We start from the raw sequence: 12,460 nt of genomic DNA, 5'->3' as shown, positions 1-12,460 counted from the left end.
GACGGCCCGGCGCCGCACCTCCCTTGCCTGGAGGTCACCGCGCGCGCGAACTTTGAACCGAGTGGCCAGCGCGGTCGCTGGTTGGACCCCTCGGACGACCGTCGTGTGCTGACTTTGTATTGGGCCGTTTGAGTGACAATGGGCCTCGGGGATTATAAAAGCAGTGACACGCCGCTCGAAAACAGGATCCGCCGACCCCACCTGGAGAGAGGGTCGCTCCCGACTGGGGTGAGATGTGTCACGCGTTTTCGCCGGACGCCGTCGTGCGAGAACAGTCGCGTTTGTGTGAGCTCTCGGCCCCAGTGCCGATCCGTTCATGTCCTGTATGATAACCTGTATATAATGTATAAAGACCCTTTTGTTATTCTCATCGACGCCAGGCTCGGAGTCTTCGCTACCAACGCTCTGTCACGAAACGGGTGACGAGCGCTACGGGACCACAAAGCCGTTATCGTGGTGCAGCGGTTGAAGTTCGTAATACTGGCGGCACCGGTGGGATGTTCGTAACACTGGATGGCAGCTACGGGATTGACCGGCATCAGCTACCTCGGCGCGGTGAGTGCCTGAAGTTTACCTCAAACACCAGACTTTCTCTGACACAGGTTATAGTAGCTTAGGGAAGGATTTGGTGTTGCATTGTGATAACCTTGTGTGTTTCAAGCCTAGTAAGAGTGTTTTGAAAACCAGGGGATGCTGAGGGGGTAAACAGGGCAGTGTGTGAAATACTTGCATATGTCTTACTAGTAGGGTTATAGTAGCGTACGGCAGGTATATTCAAAAAGGGTAAACAGCAGGAGGACAGTGTGAACGATGGAGAAGTACAAGGTGAAGGAACTTCTCGAAATTTGTGAGGAGTTGGGCATTGAGTTGGGCTCAATCAAAAGAAAGAATGCGATCCTTGAGGTCATGAGGACTGGGGACGTAACGGCTGAGGAAGCCGCTGAGGCCTTGGCGGGTATCAATGAACGTCGCGAAGAGGAAAGGGAGGAAAGGAGAGAACAGCAACGTCGCGAGGAGGAAAAGGAGGAAAGGAGAGAGATGCGTGAGCACGAGCTTAAAATGAAAGAGCTGGAGACCCGAAATAGCTCGCGAGCGCCTAGTCTCACTTCTAATGTTCCAAGAATACGCGATCAACTTCCACCCTTTGTCGTCGGAGAGGATATGGCCAAATACCTCGTGAAATTTGAGCACGTGTGTGAACGGAATAGCATTGAGCGATCCCTTTGGGCACAGAATCTGTTAGCGTTGCTTCCTGGGGAGGCATCAGACGTAATAACTTGCTTATCGAAAGAGGCGTTTGAGAGCTACAGTGATGTGAAGGAAGCGCTACTGCGGAAGTACAAATTGTCGCCCGAAGCTTTCCGGCAGAGGTTCCGGTATGCAAAAAAGGGCAAGGAGTCGAATGTTGACTTCGCGTTTCGTCTAAAAGCCGACTTGGTGGAATGGCTGAAGGGCGAAGAGGTTTACGACGACCGCGACAAAATTATCGAATGCATCGCGTTGGAGCAGTTCTACCGTTGCATTGATGAGGATGTCCGGCTCTGGCTGCAAGATAGGCTAAAGGAGGTTAAGCTAAACAAGGCAGCAGAGTTAGCGGAAGAGTATTACACCCGCCGCAGCTTGCACAGCAAGGCAGTGCGCATAGAAAAAGCAGATAGAAGAGATGGGTTTTACGGGAAGCCCGACGAACGGAAGGAAATCACGCGTCGCGAGTTTCGGGACGACGAGTCCCTTCCCAAAGAAACTGTAAGGGATGGACAGAATGCATCTCAGAATGATGACGATGGTCCGAAACAGCGAAACGAAATGACGCGTTCTTTTGAAAAACGGAGACCGTTAACCTGCTACAATTGCAAAAAGCGAGGGTACATCGCTGCAAGCTGCCCAGAGAGAATTGCTTTTGCAACGATACAGGAAACTCACAAGAACATACGTCTATTGGAGCCCTATGTGCAGGAAATTAAGGTAAACGGCAAGAAGTGCCGAGCACTGCGGGACTCTGCAGCAACTATGGACGTTGTTCACCCGTCTTTCGTCTCCTCGAGGGATTTTACGGGAGAGTGCGTTAGGATACGGCAAGTGGCCGAGAAGGAGAGTGTCTGTTTACCGATCGCAACGGTTAGCATTGAAGGAGAATTTTGGAAACTTAACACCGAAGCCGCTGTGTCAGCCGCCCTCCCGGAGCAATTTTCCTACCTCTTCTCAAATAGCTCGGAGCAGCTGCTGAGGGATCAGGGCAAATCATTCTTTGCCGACGTGGCGTACATGGCCCCCACGCGATCCAAAGCGCGCCCGCTGTCGAGGGAACTTGACTTAGCGTCGGTGAGCGAAAGGCGGTGCGGCACACGGACCGATCACGGTAACTTGAGTGGCGAGCAGTCACGGGAGAGGCAGAGCTCGGAGGCTGGCCTAGACGAGCGGGTCCTGGAAGTGAGTGGGAGTGACGCGTGCAGTGCTAGCCGCGATATAGACTCGACGCCGCAATTAGGCGACGCGGGCTCCACACTCGCTCCGGTTTCCGCCAGCTGGCAGGAGCAGGCTGCAGTTGAAAGGGAAACTCGCATTCGCGAACAACAGGAAGATTGTTCACTAGCCGATCTGAGGAAGAGCGTCAAACGGGGAGTGAAAGAAAAAGGGGTTTCATTTGGCAAGGAATCTGGCTTATTGTACCGCCGCTACACGGATAAGCAGGGTCGCAAATATAAGCAGCTTCGGATTCCGCGAAAATATCGCCGGGAAAAATGAATGACCTCATTCGCTTCCTCAGAAGTATGCTTTCGGTCCAAAGCGATTTCAAGGGGACCATTCTATTTGTAATTATTATTGCTGATTAATAATTGTTTCTATTTTGGTGCGTTATTGATTTGAAAACTGATTGTTTGAGCCTTGTGTGCTAGATCGTACACCTGCCTCTTGTTGCAGCGGGAGGAAAAGGGGATAGCGATTAATTAGGTTGATTTGAATTATGGCCTTGTCTGGTGTTTGACTGGAGACAGAGGGCACTTGTTCGTGTTGGGTGTTGCCTTTTGCCGGTCGGTTTTGCAAGCTGCAGAACGACCAAGCGGGACCAGTGGCGAGAAGCAAGGTCTTAGGAACGACCCGAGCGGAGCTGGTCAAGGTGCCTTGGCGACGACGTGGTGAGCAGAGCTCCTGTCCTGACGAGTCGGACCTGGGCACGTGAAGTTACCTGGCGTCCCGACAATGGACGTGAACTTGGACGAGCCTGACGAACGTGCGCGCCTGGCATCCGAGCCACGTGGAGGCAGCTCGTCTTCCCGGCGCCTTATCTGAGGGCGGGGATGCTGTTGTGCCATTACCACAAGCCCGGATCCCGAATCTGCAAGATGCAGAATCTATCCTGCGAGCGCCATAATTCTCCCTTCACAAGTCAAGATGCTGCGCCTTCGTGCGGGAGAAGCCTCGGCGGAGCAGCGTGTTTTGACGTGTCCGCGTGTGCCCGACGGCCCGGCGCCGCACCTCCCTTGCCTGGAGGTCACCGCGCGCGCGAACTTTGAACCGAGTGGCCAGCGCGGTCGCTGGTTGGACCCCTCGGACGACCGTCGTGTGCTGACTTTGTATTGGGCCGTTTGAGTGACAATGGGCCTCGGGGATTATAAAAGCAGTGACACGCCGCTCGAAAACAGGATCCGCCGACCCCACCTGGAGAGAGGGTCGCTCCCGACTGGGGTGAGATGTGTCACGCGTTTTCGCCGGACGCCGTCGTGCGAGAACAGTCGCGTTTGTGTGAGCTCTCGGCCCCAGTGCCGATCCGTTCATGTCCTGTATGATAACCTGTATATAATGTATAAAGACCCTTTTGTTATTCTCATCGACGCCAGGCTCGGAGTCTTCGCTACCAACGCTCTGTCACGAAACGGGTGACGAGCGCTACGGGACCACAAAGCCGTTATCGTGGTGCAGCGGTTGAAGTTCGTAACACCCGCTGGCTTGTCGTTTTGGATTACCCAGCGACACGCCAGTCCCGCTCATAGAGGTTACAGTCGCCCGGCGCAGGTTTTTTGCGCTGTTAGACACAGGAGCAAGCGCTTCACTATTTGGCGACGAGGTGTGTGAACATCTCCGTCGGAACGCTATCCGACTGAGAGAGAGTAATGTGACCTTCCGACTGGCCAGCGGCACGGCACACGCGAGCTGTGCTGCTAGGCTTGTGGTGCGGTGGGAGAAACGGGTGAGGCGACAGCGCCTAGCTCACCTTCCCGGCCTGTCGGTTCCTATAATTCTTGGTAGAGACTTCCTCGCCAAGACGGGCATTGTTATTGACGTCTGCAACGGAGGATATAGGGAGCGAGCATGTGGCACCCTGAAACCTTTCGTTTCATTTCAAAAAGCGTCAGAGACAACTTCGTTCGATGATGCTTCGCGCGCAGACCGACCAAACGATTGCCCGAAAAGGTCCCTCAGAACGGTTGCGGCTGGGACGAAATGCCGTCCGGCCAACCGCGCTGAGAAAAGAGGCGCGGAGGGGAACTGCTCCCCTCCCGCAAAGCCCATAACCCCCGCTGCGGTGGCAGACTGTGCCGCAGTGAGGGGCGAACGATACCACCCGCTGCTGGACGACTCAAGCAGTTTGTCGGGGGAAGAAAAGGCTCGCCTCTCAGCGCTTTTGACTGAATATGATGCCGTATTGACAGAGCGGCCTGGTTGCGCTACGCTATACAGGCACAAAATCGAGACAGGCGACGCCTCTCCGTGGAAGTGTAATCCTCGGCCGGTGAGTTTGGCTAAGAGGAAAGCACTAGACAGCGCTCTGGACGAACTGCTCGATACAGGCGTTGTGGAAAGATCGGACAGCCCATGGGGTTTTCCTGTGGTGTTGGTTCCTAAAAAGGATGGGACGCCCCGCCTTTGTGTTGACTATCGCCGCCTGAACGAGGTGACACGCAAGGACGCATATCCGCTTCCTAGCATTCCCTCGATCGTATCCAACGTTGGCGGAGCGAAGTACTTCACTACGCTCGATGCAAGCAGAGGATACTTTCAGGTGGACGTAGATCCCAGTGACCGAGAGAAGACTGCCTTCACGTGTCATAGGGGACTTTTCCAGTTTACCCGTATGCCATTCGGACTTGTCGGTGCGCCTGCGACTTACCAGCGCCTGATGGACCGTGTCTTGGGTGACGCAAGGTGGCACCACGCTCTTGCTTACCTGGACGATGTTGTGGTATACTCGCGTACCTTTGATGGGCACTTACGCCATCTCAGGGACGTGTTGGAGCGTCTGAGGTCTGCGGGGATAACGCTAAACCCGACCAAGACCCAGATCGCAGCAACCCGAGTAACGCTACTGGGGTTTAAACTGGATAACGGACGCCTTCTACCGTGTGATGACAAGGTTCAGGCATTATTGAACTACCCGTCACTGGAAGACATAGGCGGACTGAGACGCTTTTTGGGGCTGGCGAATTTCTATCGACAGTTCATCCCAAACTGCGCTGCACTGCAAGCCCCCTTGACAATGCTGTTGAGGAAAGGTGAGCAGTGGAGGTGGGGTCCCGAGCAAGAGGAGGCACTGCGCAACCTCGTAAACGCGCTCGTGGAAACCACCGAGTTAAGGCTACCTGATTTGAACAAAGAATTTGTCATTCATACGGACGCCAGCGACCTTGGCCTAGGAGCGGTTTTGCTCCAACAGCACGAAGGTAGTTTGCGCCCGGTAGCTTTTGCCAGCCGCTCTTTGACTCCCGCAAAGAAAAATTACTCCGTGACAGAAAAGGAATGTCTGGCGATCATTTTCGCACTCAAAAAGTTTGACTACTATGTTGATGGAGTCCCATTCATAATTGAGACCGATCATATGGCACTAACTTGGCTTAGGCGCTTAGGACAGCCGAGCGGCCGGCTCGCGCGATGGGCACTTCTCCTGCAGCGATACGATATTACCGTTCGCTACAGGAGAGGAAAGAACAACGTTGTGCCGGACGCACTTTCGCGCGCGCCCGTTGACTGTGAGAAGAGTGATATTACTACTCAACTCACCTCGCCCGAAACTGAGCTTGAGAGCGGACTAACCGCTGCGACGATTGAGGTTGTCAGGAGGGGTAATATTAATACCCATCGTGACCCCTCAGTGACTCAGCCGAAGAGCAGAGTAACTGCTACAATGCTCGACGGCGCTGGTCCCGGAGGAAGGGCGGAAGAACCCCCTTCTCAGGACGAAAGCGTGAACCACTTGGACTGCGTCAGTTCAGTGGGGAGCGTGTTCGGCAGAAAGGAGCTGCTAGAGGCACAGCGGGAGGATCCATTTTGTAAGAAAGTGTTTGAGGGGCTCCGGGAGCCCGGCGGCGGGGCCGCGGCGCACATGGACGCAGCTGGTATTGCTGTGGGTGCGCGGCGCTCCGAAACAGCTGGTAATGCTGTGAGCGCGTTGGATTCCTACCTGCTAGGCTCTGACGGCGTCCTGCTGAGATACATTCCCGCGGAGAAGGATACACACGAGTCCTTCAAAGCGGTGATTCCACGCACGCTGAGAGGAGCACTTTTACGCTACTTTCACGATACGTGCCTGGCCGGGCATGCAAGTGGCCCTAAGACTTATCTGAAGTTGTGCTGCTTTGCTACCTGGCCTGGAATGAAGCGGGAGGTGATGCGCTACGCCCGCTCGTGCAACGTGTGCCAACGCGTGAAGCCGCGTGGTGGACGCCCACCCGGGCTCATGCAGCCGATCAATAGCCGAACACCGTGGCAAATTGCGGCATGTGACGTCATGGGGCCTTACCCCAGGACACCGAGCGGGAACCGATTCCTTCTCGTAGTCACAGACCATTTCAGCAAGTGGGTGGAACTGTTCCCCCTAGGGAAGCTGACGGCACGCGTTATCGTGGGAAAGCTGATCGAGGTGTTTACACGATTCGGCTATCCTGAGCAGTTGATAACGGACAATGCGTCCTACTTCACTGCCAAACTCTTCGTGGACTCTTGTGCAACTCTCGGCATTAGGCACAGGAGAACAACCACGTACCATGCCCAGGCGAATCCCACTGAGCGTGTGAACCGCAACATCAAGCACATGCTAGTTGCATTTGCGGGGACGCACAATGAGTGGGACGCTTGTCTTCCTGATATTGGATTTGCTATCAGGTCGACAGTGAATCGATCGACTGGGTATACCCCCGCCACCCTCAACCTTGGGAGGGAGCTGTTGAATCCGGTAGAACTTACTCTACAGGAACGATGCAGCACGGAACTGGTTGTTTCGTCGGCACGCGCCGATTATGCGACTGGGCTGCGCGCGAAGGTAACGGAGGCTTTACGAAAAGCGCGACGGAACCTGAGCACTGCACGTGCCGAGCAGAAAGCGCAGTACGACCGCTCTCATCGGGAAGTTCAGTACAAAGTGGGCGACCTGGTGTTGAGACGGAATCACGTCCTGAGCGACGCCAGTAAGAAATTCTCAGCTTCTCTGACACCGAAATGGACAGGACCGTACCGGGTGCGAGAGGCTGTTTCTTCGCTCGTGTAAAGGCTGGCGGACTTGAAGCTAAGACCGATCAGCCGACCGGTGCATGTCTGCGATCTCAAACCCTACTATGACAGAGGGAACTAGTGGCCCGAGGAGAATGCTCTCCCGCGCCCGCAGGCAGCGGCATCGGGTGGCACGGCTCGACGTTCGAGCCCGGTGCGGTATTATAACTTGCGATCTCGGCAGAACTAACTCTGTCCGGTTCGCGGAGGCTATTTTATTGTGCACGATATCGGACGGAATGCTCCTCCGATGTCTAGCATGCAGGCTTCCAGAGCGGGCACGCGCTTTCTCTTTGGAAGAAGCGAGAGGGGCTAACAGAATTGTCGCAGCAGCAGACCGCCCGTCGGGAGCCGTGAAACAACCACCAAGCAAGAAGGAAAGACCATCTCCACTGCTGGTGGGGACGAGCAGGCCGCAAGCAGTCAGCAGCGCAGTGCGGGCAACAGGCGGCGAGAAAACATCCTCCGGCGGCTAACAGCGAGGTGAGAGGTGCAGCGGGCGACTTCCGGTCCGGAATGGTCGCAGCGGCGCAGAATTCGCCGAACCGCGCCGCAGAACCCCGCCACCGAGTTGCAAGCCCCGCAACCAAGCATCCAGCCTCAAGGCCGAGCGTAGACTTCGCCCGCAAGGACAGAGTGGACCCCTGCTGCGCAGCGAGGGGCAAGCCATCGTCAGGGGTGAGTCGGCACGCCTTTACCGATCTTGCGTGCCGACACCCGCGAGGGTGCGCCAATACCAGAGGACAACGAACCCCGGGAACACCAAAAGACAGCTGTCCTGCGCCATCTCGAGGCTGGTTCGGGGATCGCGTCAGCGTAATCGAGGCAGCCGAGAAAAATCCAGGGACCCTTTCGCCACCACGGACCCGGCACGTCCGACTGGGCAGGTGACGCCGCCGAGACGCAAGGTGACCCGGAGCCAGCAGCCTTCTTGCCTCCTGCTGCGTCCCGTTACTGCCAAGCTGCTCCGTGGCATCGTTCAATGTTCCGGCCTGGCTCGCGACCACCTACACGGCGACAACGACGGTCTGCGGCTAGAGCTGCTCCCTCACCAACATGGACTCAAACCGTGTTGCTGTCGGAGTAGCATGTCCCTCTCGCAGGAAAGCCTCAGGTGACGGCGGCCTCTTAGCGGCTAAAGGGTTATTTTAAGGAGGGGGGGATGTGGGGATTGCACGCGCGTCCCGATATCTCCGGAGCGGTCACGCGGTTATCACGCGATAATCACGTGCTCGCCCGCGGAGGGTAGCTGGGGAGAGGGCACCTTCGCCGCTCCCGCTGCTCTTCGCGCCTGGCCGCGACGCCGCAGCCAAGGCACCCCGTTCCCTCCTTTCCCTTTCTTGGAACCGGGGAGACTTCCATCTCCGCCGCTCGGGGAGCAGCGCTGTTCCCCCGATGCATCTTGGTCTCACGGCGGAAGAGCTCGCGAAAGGCCGCATCTCAAATCAGCCGCTGAGACCGCCGCACGCCGTCCCCCCTGTTGCGCCCGGCCTTTGTGTGCGACTCACCGCCCCAGGGCCCGAGCGCGGATCCACTTTTGGGTGAGCTGAACTCTTATCAGCCTCTTTTGTGGTTCCCACACTGTGCGGTTTGTTTCACCCCAGACGTGCCGAATGCTCCGCCGCTGCGGTTGTGTTTTGTGTTGTATTTGTATGTGTTGTGGCTGTTGTTGTCTGTTGGAATCACTGTACTCTAAGGTGAATAAACACCTTAGGTTGAGACTCACCCTGTCCCCACTGGCCTGAACCCGCCGTGGTCGCAACTCACTGCAAACCGCGGGTTAGGGGTCACAGCTCTGACTGCTAGGGCTGCTGCGAAAGTGCTAGGGAGCGACTGCCGCTCCGCCGGCGCTGTGCGATCCAGAGAAGGGTCAGGTGCGCACGCGCGAGCCTGAGTAATACCCCTATAAACGTTACAAACATTCATTGCCTAGGTAATGCGCGGACTTCTTGCTATATTTGCCTACGTTGACGACATCCCCGTCGCGAGTCCCAATCCACAAAATCATGAGCGTCGCTTCCGGGAACTCTTTCAACGCCTTCAATAATTTCGCCTGGTTGTCAAACCCCACAAATCGGTCTTCGGGTCTTCTGAGCTCGAGTTCCTGGGCCACCACATTTCGGCGCTGGGAATTCGTCTGTTTCCCTCTCACGTCCTGACCATGGAAAACTTTCCAGAATTTCACTACCCGACGCCAGATGCGTGAGTTCCTGGGCCTAGCGAATTTCTCACGGCACTTTATTCCGCATTGCACCGTACTTCTGCAGCCACTAACTGACCTTCTTCGCTCAAGCTACATTTAGGGTCACAAAACAAGGCGTCGCCGATTCAGTGCTTCTCCTCTGCCCACTCGCATCACGGCGCACGCTTGAGGCGGGGCCGGGGACGCTGTTCTCCAACAGGAAATCGACTCCGAGCGGCACCCACTGGGTTTCTACTCTCGGCGGCTTCAACCATCCGAGACTGCCTACAACGTTTTTGCCTGTAAACTACTCGTCATCTACTTCACCATCCACCCCATCCGGCACTTCTTGGAGGGCAAGCCATTTTACGTTCTAACCGATCGCAAGTCCCTGGTGTACGTCTTCCGTAGGGACACTTCCAAGTACGTCCCACATTGACTTCGTCTTATTGCATATATATCGGCGTTCTAAACAGATATCCGTCGCATCAAAAGCACCGAGAACGAGACAGCTGAGGAACCTTCATGAATCACCTCCCTTGGCACTTCTACATCTACTTGCGTGATGTTGCCTAAAATCGAGCAGCGGTGGACGCCAGCGACATGGACTAATATGAAACAAAAGGTGAATATACGCAAAACAACTATAAGAACGGGTCTTCGTTCCTTCTCAATACCGCGGTTTGATGGCCCGCTGCAATCTGCAACTGTGCGACAGCGCCATGTGGTGGACTACCAGCGATTCACGGACTCCTTCGTTGCGACCGCCAGCAGCAGGGCAACCGAACGGCACACTAGAAATTTATCAAGCGTGACGAGGCCCTGCGTGAGGGTGCGGGCGAAGTTGGCGTCACTCGGGGCACTCTCGTCGTCAGTGCACAGAGCGAGATAGCAGCGCCCCGGTGTGGCCCCGCAGCCACTGCGGCCACTTGAGCCGTGGTCAGCTTACTTTTTTGGCCGACAGTACATCTCGCCCAGCATTACACACCGATCTTCGCCGGTAGGCCCACTCGTTCATCGCCTGCCAGACCGCCAGAGTGAACCGCCACAGGAAGACTGCCACGCAGTTTTTCTTGTCACCAGGCTGTCCCTTTTATCACGCCCATTTTGATTTGTCGGACCACTTCCTCCATCTCACAACTGCCGGTGCATTGTAAGAATGCCTGACCGCTTTATCCGCTGGCCTGAAGGAGTGCTCATTCCGGGCCTCACAGGAGAAACGGTCGTAAAGGCTTCGTTTCAGCATGGGTTTCCCACTTCGGGCGCCCTACATTGTTGCAACTGATCACGACCGGCTATTTGAATGTAGTCTCTTCAGTTCCCTCAAGCGCCTGCTTGGCAAGAAGCACTGCCGTACTGCTGCATACAATTCCGGTTCCGACGCCATCGTTGAGTGGCTCCATCATGAGCTCAAAGCTGCCCTCACTGCGCGCCTGCATGGAGACCACTGGGACGACTACCTTTCTGTAGTGCTTCTTGGACTACACACCGTCCTTCGTCGCGGCCTCAACTGTTCAGCGGCAGAACTCGTCTACGATGCACCCGTGCGGCTTCCTGGATACTTGTTCGTTCCTTCGGCCCCCTCGCTTCAGCCACTGCAGTACTTCAAATGCCTAGAGGACTGCATTCAGCAACTGTGCCCCGTCCCGTCTCGATCTTCTGACAACAGCGTCTTTGCGCATCCCGACTTTGCGTTTTGGACGCATGTTTTATCAGAGTAGACGCTGTAAAGGCGCCCCTCACACCCTCCTAGGAAGGGCCGTACCGGGTCCTCGACAAGACGCCGAAGTCCACCACCATCCTATTGAATGGTCGGGAACAGGTCGTCTCATTAGAGCACCTTCAAACCGGCCTACCTCAATATGCTTCTGACAGAACTAGCCGAGGATTTCGCCGGCGTATCCACCGATCCGCACGTCACCGAGGTAGACCCATTTGTACCTCGTCGACGTATACATTTAGCCGTCCCAGTATGGGCGGGGGGCCCTGCAGCGACGACCGACGCCGCAACGCAGGAGCGCTAAGGTCGGTGCTTTCAGCGGTTGCTTTGGTGCCAGCTGCGAAAGACGAGGAAAACAAAGATGGCCGGAGTGGGCTCGATGCGCAAGCACGGCACGGGCAGTTCGATTCTAGAGATCTGCTACGTTGCGCCTCGGTTCCCGACAACAGTTTCGCTAGCGTTCAAGTCAGCCTTGACATTTACAAATTCTACGCACAAAGACACTGACGACACTCCGCATCACGCAGAGGCACACTGTGGTAGATGGCAGTAAAACTGCAGCTACACTCGAGCGGATGATGGACACCTAATACCGGCAATACAAAATTTTTATGCAGAAACTTCGAACTCACTTGAATGATGTCCATTTTAAATACGTAAAGTATTATGAATAGTTTAATATTGCAGACACTTCTCTGGCCTATGGTAAACTATTCATTGTTTGTGGCGTTTCCACAAACCGAGCCAATACACGTATAAGGAAGTTATTGCGTGATGTGCAGTTTAGATCGCGGGGGTTTCACGAAGCCGCAGGAAAACATCTGTACTGTACAGCGAGATTGTGCCTACTATGCTACGTGGAAGTGAGTAATACTTGGCTAAGGTGTTTAGTATGATCGTGTCTAGTATGATCCCTATGTAGATGAAAGCATAGTTCGGGGCATTCAAGTGACCAAAGAAGGAGATGGAACGGGAAGAGAGACGACTTAAAAAGTTGAAAGGAGTGTTGCAAGGCGGCATGCACAATGTTTGTTCTGCGTGAGCATCCTCTCAACTAAAATTACATCAATATGTGG

This window comes from Dermacentor albipictus, chromosome 1 (genome assembly GCF_038994185.2).
Source record: "Dermacentor albipictus isolate Rhodes 1998 colony chromosome 1, USDA_Dalb.pri_finalv2, whole genome shotgun sequence".
NCBI lineage: Eukaryota > Metazoa > Arthropoda > Arachnida > Ixodida > Ixodidae > Dermacentor > Dermacentor albipictus.
This window is presented reverse-complemented; position numbering follows the sequence as displayed.